This window comes from Mytilus edulis, chromosome 14 (assembly GCF_963676685.1).
Source record: "Mytilus edulis chromosome 14, xbMytEdul2.2, whole genome shotgun sequence".
Lineage (NCBI taxonomy): Eukaryota > Metazoa > Mollusca > Bivalvia > Mytilida > Mytilidae > Mytilus > Mytilus edulis.
The window spans coordinates 54998176-55015469 of record NC_092357.1 but is presented as its reverse complement, the minus strand read 5'-3'; positions in this window follow the sequence as shown (position 1 = coordinate 55015469).

Sequence of the window (17294 nt, the reverse complement as noted above, 5' to 3'; positions counted from 1 at the left end):
AATACATCTGCTCTCTCTTGACAGTCAAAATTGACGATTGTCAGGATAAGTTCATAGAAATAATGGCATCTTTCCAATTGAAGACTATTAAAACTGGTACTTTCCTAAGTAATTACTGTTTTCCCACCCTCCTGCTTAAATAACATACTCCAGGGAAGGAATAAAAAATCGGTAAACTGCTAAATTAGCAGCAGACCTAAATGTCAAAATACAAAATTAATCGACATTTAATTGTTTATGATCTGACTGCATCTTGTAAGGCTTTGAGATAAAACTTTACAAGAATTACAGTGAAAGAAAAAAGGCATTGTTAATCAAAACTTGTCCATTCTTATTTTTTCATTTATTTATTCTTCCTAATTTAAAGCAAATAAGAATTTACTTACACACAAATAATGAAATTTAGAAACAATTGTATTTATCGGAAGATAAATGAATATGATTCTATCAGTTGTACAGACAAATACACTTCAGTGTCGAAAACTGATAAATTCCCAATACAAATTAAAGATTACTAAATTAATGACACAGAAGGGACTTGAATGAAGTGACCCAGTCCAACAGATAAATTAGATCTTATAAAGGCAGAGGATTAATTGACATAGGCGGAAGAAGTCAAAGCAAGAGAGAAGTTTACAGATACAAATTACTGTCCAATAATAATGGATAATCTTGTTCTGAGAATAAAACGTAACATTTAATAATATGCTTCACCAGGATAACTGCATGGTATATTTCAAGAAGTGTCAGAAGTTAAACAAAATCACTGAGTAAGGCAGAATTTTATAAGGACATATGTTCCATAGGTGCATGTTCCCAGGAAGAAAATTTTTGTCATTTTTAATATGCTGACCTCACTCCATCTGAGAATAAAGTAATATGATCGATACTTTAAAAAATATTAAAAAGTTGAATTTGTTTTATCTTATGGCTAAGTTTACTGTAAATGAAGTGTACATTCACTTTCTTGTACACAAGACTTCTGGTTAGAACTTTGGCAATGGGTTACAGCACAACGTGCATTGGAAAAACCATGATGAAAAGAATGTTGTTACAACCGTGCACTGGAAGGACATTAGTATTAAACAAATATATACACCAAATCTTTTAACAACTTGTTTGAAGCATTTTCTATAACAGCAATAGTTCATACCATTTTTTGGTCTATTTTTCAAAAATTTCAATATTAAATGCGCACACAAAAAAAAGGATTTTACGTATAATTACACCTTATATAAGAAAGCAAGATTTTGATTGGTTGATAGCCAGTGTATTTTTCGCATATTCTAATATGTTTTCCTCATTTCAAACGAATTTGCCTGTTTTTCACCACTGCCGGTGAATTTGCCTCAAATACCATGGTATTTGCCATTTTGGATATTCCTTTTTTACCCTCGCGAGCAGCTTCCCGCCAAAAGATTTCGGATATGACATTACATAATGAAAGCGAGCTAACGCGTATTAGAACATGTATAATTCCCGCGGTTCAATGATAATATCCACTTATACCCTAAATTATGCATAAACATGTTTATGAATTGCAGCTTGATAGTATTTATCTGCACATGTACAGAGAGTTTCAATCCAAATCTATTCGGTGTAATTAAACAGATATATCATGTTATGGAGAGGTATTTGCGAAAAATACCAGTCTTGGGACAGAATTTCCCTCGCCTAGCGGCTCGGGAAATTTCACAGTCCCTTGACTGGTATTTTTCGCAAATACCCCTCCATAACATGATGTATCTGTTCAATATAACATGATGTGATTGTTTTCCTTTAAGGTTTCCAGAATTAGAATATTATCTTTTATTTCTGAAATTTTTTTGTATTCTTAGGTGTTTTATTGTATCATTGATTTTTTTCTCTATATATGCATTTTCCCCAAGGTCAACCATACCTTAGTTACCTGCCACCCTCTCTAATTATCTAACCTTCATATTTGCAATAACATATTTGCCTTTAACACTCCTTTCATATTTTTTTTACAATGGAAGTAATCAAATCTCTTTCATTTGTCATTTTCCTTTCTAATTATACCTTACAATAAATAACTCTTTATCTCCTTCATTATAAATTACATAAATACCCGTTTATTCATTCATTCATTCATCCAAACAAAATACATAAAAGGAGTAATTCAACTATTACCATGGAAACAAAAAAATGCTTTTCAGATGAAAATAATAGGTTTCAAATAAACATGGCATTCAGATTATCTGTGGTAGATTAGAATGCATGTATAAGCAACAGTATCATTCAAGAAAAAAAAATCTGCAACTGCAACAATTTTAATGTCTTTCTAGCATTTATCTATAGTTTTTTTTTCACCTTTCTTTAATGTCAAACATTCTTCAATAAATGTAAGAATGGGAAAAGATGATATGCAAATTAAGAACAAAAGAATTAAAAGTCTTAAAAAATACTTCTCACTACTCATTTCTATAACTTTTTATCTTTTTTCTTCTTTAAGCCTTCATAATTATAAACCCAAAAGCTGTCTGCATAGCGAGACTTATCTCCCCTACCATGTTTTGTCAATCTTCGTGGTACAGTATGTCAATCTTAGTGGTACTGTATGTCAATCTTAGTGGTACGGTAGGTCAATCTTAGTGGTACAGTACAAATGAGTTCTGCACCAAACATAAATCAGACAATGCTTTAATACCTAAGATGTCAAATGTCAGTTTCAAGGTTAGAGTGATATGTGACATAACCCCATCCCATGATGTATTAGCAAACAAAGTTTGGTCTATCTTAAATTTCTATGGTACACAAATTATGTGCAGAACACAGAAATAGATCAGGTTTTTAGTATCTGACACATCCCAAGCCCATGATACAACTGCATACCAAGCTTGGAAAAGGTTTTATGGTACAAAAGATAAGAGCTGGAGACAAATTGGACAAGTTTCCTGTTACAAGGGTCAAGGTCAGAATGACCTGACTTTGGACATGACACACCATCCCATGATGCAGAAGCATACCAAGTTTATTTACCACAGACAGACAGACAGACAGACAATTTCAGAGATCTTATCTTGCAGATCTTTTCTGCTGTCAGAATACAGGTTTTTTATATATATATATATTATTTCTTTTTGGAAATAGCAAAAAAAAAACAACCAAAAAAACATGAAATTCATACAAGATATAGATAGACAATTTCCCGTACTTTAGAATTATTTGTAAATCTTGGTTTGTTGATCATTTTACTATCTACATTCTCTCTGTTTGTCATAACATTTAACTTTGCCATTGGGCAATAACTCCTACTACTTTTTTGAAGATCTTATCTTGTTTATCATTTATGTTAAACTTTACAGTTTCACCATATAAATGAAATATTTGACAGTGTGTTTACAATAGATGCAGGTACATCATCTTAGTACATATAAACTCATGACATTGTGAACATGTTTTGAACAAAATAATTTCATTCCTTGTTACTAAACAAGATAATAAGGCAATGTCTGGCCATTAATGACATTGTTAGCCTTCATATCTATTAATATTGCACCAGTTGTTAATCTGCTGGTAGATAAGGAGCTAAATATGGTTTTAATTGTATTTCTTTATTATTTCATTGACATATTGGAATTACAGAAATATATTTATGCATGTTCTATCCGTCTTTTCCCATTATAATGTGACTTGTGAGGATTTTTTTTATTTTTTACTGTTCATTTTATGTTTGGGCATTTCATTTGGAGTACCAAAGATTTTTCAAAGACTGTTTGTGCAAAATTAATAATTTATTGTTTCATTGTTAATTGTCTTTATATATAATGCAAAGATTAATTAAACTGTGGTTATTCGCCCAAACCTGTATTATGTTTTCCTCAACCTATGTCTATGTGGTTATACATGGCGGTAGGAGTATGAGACTCTATTCAGCTTGTTTCTTACAGTGGCTGTATAGGATCTGATCTCGCTTCCAACAGTGTGATAGCACCCAACCATTTATAAGTTCACATTAGTTGTAACACAAACTCACTATATCTATTTAAGGTCAAGGTATACAAGGGAAAAGAGGGAAGGGGTCCACTTCCATAGAATTAATACTTTTACTTAGAATTTTACCAAGTTTGTAATAACTTGATCTATAAAGTAAAGAATAATGCATTAATTCTTCCTTTTAAACTGACTCTATCCGTCTGCATAAACTTAGTCTCACTAAACAAAATATTGATAAAATCCTCCCTATTTCATCTAATCATTCCAAATTTTTCAAAAAGAAGATCACCCGTTAATGGAATGGATTTATTGTTGTCTTTAAATAAACGACTTGTCACATTTAATGTTAATCTATAATACCCAATAATCCGGTCCAGAGGGAATAAGTTAATATAACAAGATTTTGGTTTTGATGGGAGATCACTTAGCTTAATCTTTCTTTCTCAGTGATCTCCCTTGGGTCTAATACGACCATGTTACCTGTTTCTATAAATAAACTCTTTTACTAGTTGTCTTTCAAAAAATATCATTTTTGTGATTTATATTATCTATTTGTTGTATTTTTATACTAACAGATGATTATATATAACAATGACTTTCTCATACTTTAAGAGTAATCTATTATTACTTGTGATTTTAAGGTTAGTGCTTAGATAAGTTTTCATGTCTACGTACTCCTAATGCACAAGTACAATTATTCAAATACACAAAATTGCATTTGCTTTAATGAGAGCAAACAAAAACAGCAAGGGACCCAAAAATCAATGGAACCTTAAGTTGCCTAAAAATCAGTTCATATAATATAGAAATATATTATCGAGAAAAAAAATTACAGCCAATTGCATTGCGTGTGTAGGTAAAGGTACCCTCTTATAAGAGTAGACTATTCTGACAGATAAACAGTATTTTTGTCTGTAGGACAAGGCCACTTTCAAAGGAGGGTAGTATACAGGGCTTCAAAAAAATATTTGAGTCAGCCGGACATTTTATATCTGATCCCGTTTTTTAATCCCTAAATGACTTAGACACAAAAGGCAATTATGCTAATCAGATGGCCATTCCAATGATTGACCAGAGATGCAACTAATCGTCGGACCCAAGGGGCAGAATTTATGCAGGTCCGGCAAAACTCGTAGCTGTGCAGGACCTGATGGCCGGCAATATTTAAGTCCGCTTGGGTCCGCCAAAACTGAAATCCGCGTCGGCCCCGGCAGAGTATTTTGTTTATAAAATTTCGATCATCTTTAATAAAAGTAAATGTCCTGTTCCCCCGCATTTTCTAACTCCATCTCGCCCCGAACAATTCTCCGTATTTCCGTCATGTTTTTTGTTTTAGAAATTCGCTCTCTAGGAAGGAGGTCTATTAAGCATAGTTGATAAGTTCAGGAAATATAATAATAATATCAACAAAATCAAAATTAACGTTTGTTCAATAGCATAATTTCATTTGATTTTTGAGTGAAAATATGGGTCTGGCAGAAATTTGATGGGTCTGGCAAAACTTGGTACCCTGTAGGCCCCATTGTCTGACAGGAAAAAAAAACTGTTTGCATCTCTGATTGACATTAGATTAAAAAAAAAATTATTTTAAGCTTTACTTATGAATTTGATATTCGGATGCAAACTGTTAAATTGGTAGTGCATCATTCAAAGTGTGCACATCAGCATGCTCACATTTGCCTTAGACTCTTTATTTGTGCAAAATGACATTGTCAAAAACTATCACATTTTCCTAAACCGGATGTTGACTTGACAATGGTAAAACACTGACCATAAGCTGATATGTAAAATCTGTGTAAGTTTACAAAGCACGACTGAGTGAAGAAGCTCTTTCCACGTTATTTCTTCAACAAAATACTAGTACTGGAAATGAAGGTTAGATACAGGTATCAATGATGATTTTAGCATTTTTGAAGAAATGTAGAAAATAATTGTGAATAGACCGATCAGTTTATACATGTCCGGTACTGAAAATAGTTTACCTGTCACCTGAACAGGTAGATTTCAGCTGTCCAACAACTAATTAGCCTTGATTAAAATTAGAAAGTATTGAAATAGGGGTTGTTTTGATAAAAATTAATCATCATGTCACTTTCGTGTGGATGTTAAAGGCAAAAGGTTGGGTCAAAAAGATCGTGAATTATGTTAAAATGACCGAAAAAGTCTTGAAAACTAAAAAGTACATGACCGTTTCATGCTTTGCCCAGCCAGACTTTTACCTACCGGACATTATACAAATGTCCGGAATATATGACCGTTTTGGAAGCCCTGGAGTATACCTGACCTTATAATGACTTCACAGTTCAGTTAGCTATAGCAAGTAAGCTAACCAAAGATATCACCTGCTGTACTCAATGCAATCAGCTGTTTCCCCTTCTTTTTATATACTGACGAAACATCTAAGGAGGTTAAGTTATGCATTCATTTATCAAACTCTGAATTCATTTACATCATCAATATTATCTTTTTTCCTCAAATTTCTTTATTTTATATTAAAAACAAGAATGTGTCCACAGTACACGGATGCCCCACTCGCACTATCATTTTCTATGTTTAGTGGACCGTGAAATTGGAATAAATTCTCTAATTTGGCATTAAAATTAGAATGATCTTATCAAAGGGAACATGTATACTAAGTTTCAAGTTGATTGGACTTAAGTTGATTGGACTTCTACTTTATCAAAAACTACCTTGACCAAAAACTCCCCGGCGAGAAGAAATTCATGACTTCATGAACTATGATGAATGGTTCGTGAATGTTCATGAATGGTACATGAAAATTCATAAATAATTCATAAATGAAGGTTCATGAATTTAATTCATGAACTGTTCATTAAAAGTATTTTATGAATGTTCATGAAGTTTTGATGAATCACTAGCTGCTCATAAAAATTCATGAAATGTTCATTAAAAGTATTTATGAATGTTCATGAAGTTTTGATGAATCACTAGGTGTAACATTTATAACTTACATCACACGTATAAATGAGTATCATAGGTACCGTTTCGACTGTTTAGAGTAGAACATTTTACCTAATTATTCGTGAAATATCATAAATGTATGGTGTTTTTATTTTTTTATTCCTGCAAAATAAAAAAATAAAATAAGATGAAATAGAAGTTGTAGCTGTATTTTAAGATAGATATTATATACAAAACTAAAATTTTTAAAGGAAAACGTATATTTTAATGAAAGTGAAATACATTTTCAAAACATTCTCAAACACCCATATTAAGGGGAAGTAACTCTTGTGATTTTAAATTTCTACAAACCGGTAAACCCCGCAAATCGGCTGTTTCCGTAGTCCAACGGTCGACCGATTTTGAGAAGTTCACTGAAATACCATAACAGGGACGAATCAACTTCGGGCCGATATTATATGGGACGAGATTGACACCTTGACTTAAACGCACTTGCAAATATGACGTAATATGATTACGCTGGATAACAAAAATGGAGAATCTAAACGCAGATGTTTTCAGATAAGTATTTGATTTAACATATAATGATTATGAAATACAATTTGTTGAGGCAATATAAAACATTTAGGATTTTAATCTGAGCAAAACATCAGAAAGTTTAGGCAGACAATAAATTAATGAAGAATGATAAATTGATATATTGTTGTCACATTCATAACAGACATATCGTAATCTGACATGTAAATGGTACATGGGTATATATGATAATCTGATATGTAGAAATTAAATTGTGTGAATAATATTCATCGTAAATTAACTTGGTGAAACGTTAATAATAATTTAAGTCGCCAGTTTCATCTTCAAGGGTTAAAGAGGGGGGGGGGGGTACTAAATTTGAGTTTAACTTAAACTTCCAATGCAATTTAAGATGCATAATGCTGTTTCTATTGAATGTATTGCTTCATACAATCATTACCTCTTGAACAATTGATTCTTTGTGGATATTTTTGTACTTTTAGGGGATTAAATATGAGCTGCCAGCAATGATATGAAACAGATTTTATGCAGACTCCATTTTAATACCTTTATTCAGCAATTATTGTTGGAAATACAGAGACAGCAAGTTTTGAATTACAGAAAGGAAGAGAAGTTTATATATCACACATAATTTTTATATTAGTTAATCAGTTTGTGGATTTACCAGTGATAATTCCAGTGGAATCTACTGGAACAATTCATGAACAAGAAAGGTTCATGAACATTTAAGTGTTCATGAACTTCAATGTTCATGAACAATTTATGAACAAAGTTCATGAACAATTCATGAACAAGAAAGGGTTCATGATCATTGTTGTTCATGAACATTTAAATGCTCATGAACCTTTCTTGTTCATGAATTGTTCATGAACATTAAAGTTCATGAACATTACTGTCGATTTTCAGTTCATGAATTGCTCATCAAATGTTCATGAAGATATGATGAACTGTTCATGAAATCTGTTCATGAACAGTTCATGAAATGTTCATGCATATTCATGAATTATTCATTATCATCTCACAGGGGCAATTTAACCTGAAATTTGCACTATCATTTTCTATGTTCAGTGAACCGTAAAATTGGGGTCAAAACTATAATTTGGCATTTAAATTAGAAAGATCATATCATAGGGCACATGTATACTAAGTTTCAAGTTGATTGGACTTCAACTTCGTCAAAAACTACCTTGACCAAAAACTTTAACCTGAAATTTACACTATCATTTTCTATGTTCAGTGAACCGTAAAATTGGGGTCACAACTATAATTTGGCATTTAAATTAAAAAGATCATATCATAGGGCACATGTATACTAAGTTTCAAGTTGATTGGACTTCAACTTCATCAAAAACTACCTTGACCAAAAACTTTAACCTGAAGCGGGACAGACGGATGAACGAACGGACGAACGAACAGACGGACGGACGGACGAATGGACACACAGACCAGAAAACATAATGCTCCTCTACTATCGTAGGTGGGGCATAAAAAACATAATGCCCCTCTACTATCGTAGGTGGGGCATAATAATTTGGAAACTCAAAGCAAAAATCAAAAAAATATGGTCATAAAATTAATGTTATTTCCCTTGTTGAACAAAATAAAACACAATAAAATGAAATTTTTCACTGTAACAATCCAATCTTGTAGTAAATGTTATGACAATTAATTACAGCCGATTCCATTGAGTGTGAACCCACAGGTTATATCTTTGGTTAGCTTGCTTGTTAGCTGAACCGTGAAGTCATTGTTAGGTTAGGTAAACTATCCTACTTTAAGAATAGACTAGTCCGACAGAAAACCAATTGATCATTTGTTGGCCTATGGTACTTCGAAAGGAAACCAAAGATATTACCTTTCACTACACACTCAATGGAATCCGTTGTAAGACCTTTTACATTTTACATCTTTTATTTATGAAGTTTCTAAATAGACACATATGGAATTTACTTGAAAAAGATGCTTAGCTGATTTATATTTCAAAAAGTACTTTTAGGAGTTCAATATATTTAAGAAATTATTAATATTTTTTCTGTCTATGAAGAAATTACATCAACAAATTGGTGCACACTAAATAACCAAAGTGTACACCACATTTTTTATGTTATTTCCAAAGGACAGAAAAAATATTGCAGTCATTCCTTACACTTTAATTTAATGAGTAAATCATGACAAAATTATGTCTATGAGCTCATAGATTAAACATTGTCAGTCAATCTGTTGACGCGTTACATCCAAAATCAAAATTATTTGTAGATGATATGGTTTTCTGGCATTCTATTCTGTTGTATATTTAACTATCCAAGGGCAATAACTCAAATATTTTACACCATTGGTGAAATAAAAATTAGAAAATAAATGTATAACTAAACAATGAAATACAAAGTTTTTTTTCCAAATAACAGGCTATTATTTGAACTTGGAATTATTTTTAATTATGGAATTTGATTGATTTCTTGTTATTGAAATTTTTAATAAATTCCATGTTAATTCTGTACTGAAATGTTCTGTGCTGCGCACAACACTTTTTATTACAAAGAAAATAGTATATTTTCAATAGAATGTATTGTGCCGCGCACAACACAATCTAACCAAAATTTTTTTTACGGAAAGTGTTATCAACCGCTCAAAAGATTATAATACCAAATAAACATGGAATTTATTACCGCAGGAGTAGATTACCTTAGCCGTATTCGGCACAACTTTTGGGAATTTTGGGTCCTCAATGCTCTTCAACTTTGTATTTGTTTGGCTTTTTAACTATTTTGATCTGAGCGTCACTGATGAGTCTTATGTAGACGCGCGTCTGGCGTATAAAATTATAATCCTGGTCCTTTTGATAACTATTATTAAAGATTTTAAACACAAGAAATTATGCAAATTCCATAATTAAAAATAATTCAAAGTTCAAACAAATGTAATTTTGAATTACTAAGTAATTATTGAAATGAAAGTGTTAAATTTTGCCTTTATTAAGTGCCTCCATTATCTTTTACTTCAAGCTAACTAATACAAACAGATTTTGGAGAAAGATCAAATACCCAGTAGAATGATGCAAGATTCAAGTTTTTTTGTTGGTTTTTTTTTACTCATCAATGATCTGGGTTATTTTATTTCTATTCCCTATAACAACTATCCAATTTAACATTCTTGTACTTTAAAAATAAAATAGAGGATTGAATCTTGTTTTCATACCAACTTCTACTTAATCAGTTTAACATGCACTTCCTGTTTACAATGGGATTTCTATGTATAAAGAGAGTCATGCAACACAAGAAATTTTCCAAGAAATCTAACAAATCCCTTTGCACATTTTTTTCTTTCTATTCATTCTAATCTAGATGAAGCACTTGTAAAACTTGACTTAGACATAATGCAAACAGTCGCATTAAAGTACCACTGAAATTTCATCTGTCAAGCTTCTACAAGTTCCATCACAGGTGTACATGTCAAAAAGTGTGCGAAAACATGTGACGTAGATGCAGACTTTTTAATATGAATTTGGTAATGTTCATATTCACATTCACATTTTCATATTTTTAGATTTGAACAGTGGTATGCTAGGGTGACATATTCAAAACATTGCCACCAGACTCCAGTTTCAAGTTTAGTTACATTTATTTGATAACAGCACACAATATAAAATGAATTTTATAAAGGGGCATTACTATAGAACTAGAGGCTCTAAAGAGCCTGTGTCGCTCACCTTGGTCTATGTGCATATTAAACAAAGGACACAAATGGATTCATGACAAAATTGTATTTTGGGGATGGTGATGTGTTTGAAGTTCTTACTTTACTGAACGATTTTGCTTCTTACAATTATATCTATAATGAACTTTGCCCATTAGTAACAGAGAACTATATTTGGTAAAAATTTACATAAATTTACCAAATTAATGAAAATTGTTAAAAATTGACTATAAAGGGCAATAACTCCTTAAGGGGTCAATTGACCATTTAGGTCATGTTGACTTATTTGTAGATCTTACTTTGCTGAACATTATTGCTGTTTACAGTTTATCGCTATCTATAATAGTATTCAAGATAACCAAAAACGGCAAAATTTCTTTAAAAATTACCAATTGGAGGGCAGCAACCCAACAACCAGTTGTCCAATTCATCTGAAAAAGGACAGATAGATATTGACTTGATTAACAATTTAACTTCTTGTCAGATTTGCTCTAAATGCTTTGGTTTCATAGTTATAAACCCAAAACTGCATTTTACCCCTATGTTCTATTTTTAGCCGTGGCGGCCATCTTGGTTGAATGGCCAGGTCATCGGACACATTTTTCAAACTAGATACCCCAAAGATGATTGTGGCCTAGTAGTTTCAGTGGAGATTTTTGTAAAAGATTACTTAGATTTACGAAAAATGGTTAAAAATTGACTATAAAGGGCAATAACTCCTAAAGGGGTCAACTGACCATTTCGGTCATGTTGAATTATTTGTAAATCTTACTTTGCTGAACATTATTGGTGTTTACAGTTTATCTCTATCTATAATAATATTCAAGATAATAACCAAAAACAGCAAAATTTCCTCAAAATTACCAATTCAGGGGCAGCAACCCAACAACCGATTGACCGATTCATCTGAAAATGTCAGGGCAAATAGATCTTGACCTGATAAACATTTTTATCCCTGTCAGATTTTCTCAAAATGCTTTGGTTTTTGAGTTATAAGCCAAAAACTGCATTTTACCCCTATGTTCTATTTTTAGCCGTGGCGGCCATCTTGGTTGGTTGACCAGGTCACGCCACACATTTTTTAAACTAGATACCCCAAAGATGATTGTGGCCAAGTTTGGATTAACTTGGCCCAGTAGTTTCAGAGAAGAAGATTTTTGTAAAAGATAACTTTAATTTACGAAAAATGGTTAAAATTGACTATAAAGGGCAATAACTCCTAAACGGGTCAACTGACCATTTTGGTCATGTTGAATTATTTGTAGATCTTACTTTGCTGAACATTATTGGTGTTTACAGTTTATCTCTATCTATAATAATATTCAAGATAATAACCAAAAACAGCAAAATTTCCTCAAAATTACCAATTCAGGGGCAGCAACCCAACAACCGATTGACCGATTCATCTGAAAATTTCAGGGCAGATAGATCTTGACCTGATAAACATTTTAATCCTGTCAGATTTTCTCAAAATGCTTTGGTTTTTGAGTTATAAGCCAAAAACTGCATTTTACCCCTATGTTCTATTTTTAGCCGTGGCGGCCATCTTGGTTGGTTGACAGGGTCACGCCACATATTTTTTAAACTAGATACCCCACTGATGATTGTGGCCAAGTTTGGTTTGATTTGGCCCAGTAGTTTCAGAGGAGAAGATTTTTGTAAAAGCTAACGCCGGACGACGACGGACGACGGACGACGGACGACGGACGCCAAGTGATGAGAAAAGCTCACTTGGCCCTTTGGGCCAGGTGAGCTAACAATAAGTGATTCACTGCCAGAATTCAAACTCTGTTTGCTCGTTTTGATTCTAAACATTTTGTATGAATATTATATTTAATTTGGATGAGAAAAACTTGAGTTAAGAGTGCAGATGCATTAATAGATTGAAAGGACAGTTACTATGAAAGATAGATATAGATACCAGGAGAGCAACAATGGTAGAGTAGCAATGCTATACTGTCCCTTATACACACACATACTGTTTGTTTAGAAATAATGGCATGCATTTATTATTGCGATTTTTAAAGAATGAACAAAAACAGAAGGAAAATCTGCATAGAGATATTTCAATCAAATATCAGAATTGCAAATAAATCACTAATCTGCATAGAGATATTTCAATCAATATCAGAATTGCAAATAAATCACTAAGTGGCATTTTTTTTCATTGATAAAATATAATTATTGTAATGTTATTTGTATTCAAGTTACATCTCTGTAATGCCAAATTCAGTCAAAATAGATTTATGGATAAAAGCAACATTAATATTGAGAGAATAGATAATTGTCTGAGGTGGCAGGTACCAGTTTTGGTGTACCAGAACATGTGTCCCACGCAGAAATTTTGTTATAGTTAAGTATTGAGGTATATAATTGCATCATGTGGACTGAAAAAATAAATGAATGTAAATTCTAGGCTATTGTACTACACAAGTAAGTAGTTGCATACACAGGTTGGGGATTTCCTTCACAGATAGGTCCAATCAGATGTCAAAATTGTGGTCTCCTCACTTGATGGCATCCAATCAAAGTGGGGGGAAAATTCAGTTTTATGTAAACAAAAATATCTCGAGATTTTGATGGTAAGGATAGGTTCGGACAAGGCTCTAATTCACTGAATATCCTTTCTCTCTTGAATTTTGGCTAAAATTCTTGTCGGCTTTTAGCAGGATTTTGCAGGTGAGGATTAGATTGGTATCAGAGCATCACATTTTTTGCCTTATTTGCAATGCATTTATAAATTTTAGAATCTCCATGCTGGACAGACACCCAAATTTAAAGGTTTTCTATATATTTACATAAGCACGCACACATCTTAGTTCCTTGAAACCATACATTTTATTTGTATATAAGCTTGAATGAATTTTCAAGAAAATAAAATCATAAATCCATGAAATTCTAAAGATTTATTGTAAAATAACTGGTTTCTGCCACCTGAAGCTAAGTAGAGTTATCTCCCATTGAACACAATTTCTAAATTATGTTATGCATAATATTGCTTTTGATTTCCCTCTTTTTAAAGTAAATAGAAATCATGTCTGCCATATTATAATTAAACAATTAAAGTTAAGTAAGATATTGCAGATTTTTTTTTATTTTTGAGGAGGAATGAGAAATTCTTTACTTCGAGAGTAGCCTGATTATATAGACTAAATATTTTTTCAAAAGGAGGACATTCATCACAACAAAGTTTGGACAAAAACTTCATCATGTGTACCCAACACTAAACCCCCCAAAAACACCTGTTTAAATTTTCTTGCTTTTCTCTCATCACACCAGAGCATAGTTTTTCTTTATCAAAAGTGGCCTAGGTGCAGTGCCTGTGTGGCCGTATGGATTGAACCAAGTCTTGGCACAGTAAACCACAACCATCTAACAAACTAAGCTTCACAGGTATGTCAATTCAGCAACTTGAAGCCATTTTAATGTTGTAAACTATTGATTCATTATTATTCGTTGGATACCAATTTTCATGGTTTTCGTGGGTGCACCAGGTTAACCACAAATTCAAATGTTGAACAAATTACTAATATTTTTCTATCAGGTTGTATGTGACCTTTGGCAAAACCAAGAAATCAGATATTCATGATAAGGCAATTTTTTGCTATCCAAAAGGATTGGTTCCCACGAAGTTAAATGAATCCACAGTATTTAATGAACCAGTGATTCCCAAGGCTTTGAGAAATCGACTGCACATTTGATCCAGTAAAACATTCTTCTTAAATAGACCAGACTTATTTAAACAGGACATTATAAATGCATATCACTTATCTAGACCAAATCAATATACCAAATACCTTTGCTGTAAATTAATTCAGAGTTATCTCCCTCTAACTGTTAAATTCATTTGCTAACATGTACTATTACAGTACTTTTTGTAGATATATTACAACCAATAAAACCTGTATTTTTAAGTAAAAAATAACATTAAAACTTATAAAAATCAAACTTAAAATTTTTCCTTTTAAAATTTAGATAATAAAAACTTCCTTTCTAAATTGGGTACTAAAGAACAAAGACTTAAAGTGTACAACAGAGTTCTATCACCTAATCTTAATTCATTTTCTGTACATTTATGATTATTTTTTTCCATTTTTAGATTTTAAAGGTGTTTATTAAAAGGTGTTTTTGATGTTCTTATTTTGATACATCTAAGTGTGTTAATGGGTCATGCAGAATAGTGCATGGGAACTATAAAAAGATGGCTATAGAAGATAGTGGGACCATACATGACAAATACTGTTCTAATAAATCATAAGAGTAAAATCAATCTTACGATTAAAAAATATTAAGTTGAATTGTTAAGGAATATTTTACACTTACGATAAATTTTAAACTTAAAATATTTTGTGAATAGGGCTACAGACTTCCTTTTTTGATTATAAATACAAATTGAAATCTCAACCTTACGAACTTGTCACCTGCATGGAAGGTCATAATATCCTGAAATAAAATTATTTTCACCCTCTTTTCATCATTTCAGTTTTGATAGTCATTTTCATTGGTTTTTATTGTATTGCAAAAGCAACAAAATAACTATTCTTCTTTACAAAGACAATATGTGATGTTGGAACCTGTAGTCATAAAAACAGACCAATAAAAATTAGTGAACTAATCACCATGCACACTACACTACTCCCTGCATTAAGAAGTTACTGTGAATTCATTATTATTCGTTGGATACCAATTTTTTATCGTTTTGTGAGTACAGGTGAATCACGAATTTAAATGTTCAACGAAATAAAAATTTCTATTAGTGTGTCTGCAAACATAGGCACAACCATGAAATCACATTATTCACAAACAGGTAAGTTTTCTTCAATCCACGAAAATTGGTACCAACGAAAATAAACGAATCCACAGTACTCAAACAATAATAATAAAAATGTCCTACCTTTCTTGATTCTGAATACCACATACTTCCTATTTCTTGGTGGATCTACACAATATATAAATATTCTAATTATCAAATAATGTTTTAAAAGAAAAACAACAAAAATACTGAACCCTGAGGAAAAATCAAAAAGGAAAGTCCCTAATAAAATGGCTCAAACACATCAAACAAAGGGATATGATAACTGTCATATTCATAACTTGGTACAGGTACATTTGTATTATCATATGTAGATAATGTTGGATTAAACCTGGTTTTATTGCTAGCTAAACCTCTCACTTGTATGACATGATCATCAGTATTGTTCAGACAGTCTCTTTTTTTCTGATTGCATATTACCCCTTTGTTCTATTTTAAGCCATATTGGCAATCTTGGTTGGCAGGCAGGTCATTGGACACAATTTTTAAACTGTATACACCTATCATGACTGTGGCAAAGTTTGGTTAAATTTGTGTCAGTTGTTTCAGAGGAGTAAGGAGTAAGTACAATTGGGCAAGCGATAAAACAAAAGAGTTTTTAAATTTTGCAGGCAGTACATTGACTGATAAAGCAGCATGAATATTAATTAAGCCGACTGAGCATGCAAGAAAAAAGTATAAGACACTGGTTGTGGGAAAAATTAGTTGATTATATAGAGAATCACTGAAGCATGACTGGAGCGGGCCTCCCCTTAGGTCAGTCAGTGGGCCCCCCTTTACGAAAAGTTCTGGATCGGCCACCGATAGGTCTCTTCCTTTAGTAGTGTAGATAAATAATCTTGGTATAATCAGTAGCAAAAGAACCACACCATCTGTTTGCAGATTCAGATTCTCTCGAATTCTGGTTTGAACCTCATTTTTGATTTTAACTTTTTATAAAAGAACCAAATATAACCTAGTCTGAGAGAGAGAGAGATTTTAAAGATGTACCAGAGCTTTCCAATATCATAGTCTAGATAAATATCTTTCATATATATAGATAAGTATTTGATCGGAATATTGTGAAAAAAAAGCATGTTTATCATCCTCTCTCTTTTGAAGTCATATGAAATGAGTGACTGATGAAAGATAATGTTTATCCAATTCTTGAACCAATGCATGTTTAGTTTAAACATATTTATTTATAGTTGATTGGGAAACAAGTTTTCCAACTTATATTAATCCTTTCCACTTTGCACTTTGCGGGTGCGAGTGCTGCCTTGTAGCAGCATTAGCCTGCTCTTTTTCGAAATCTACAAGGGTGTCTTTAACGTGCAAGAGATATTGCTCTCTCTTAACACAGGTCAGCCATTTATCGTCCCCATCCGACAGA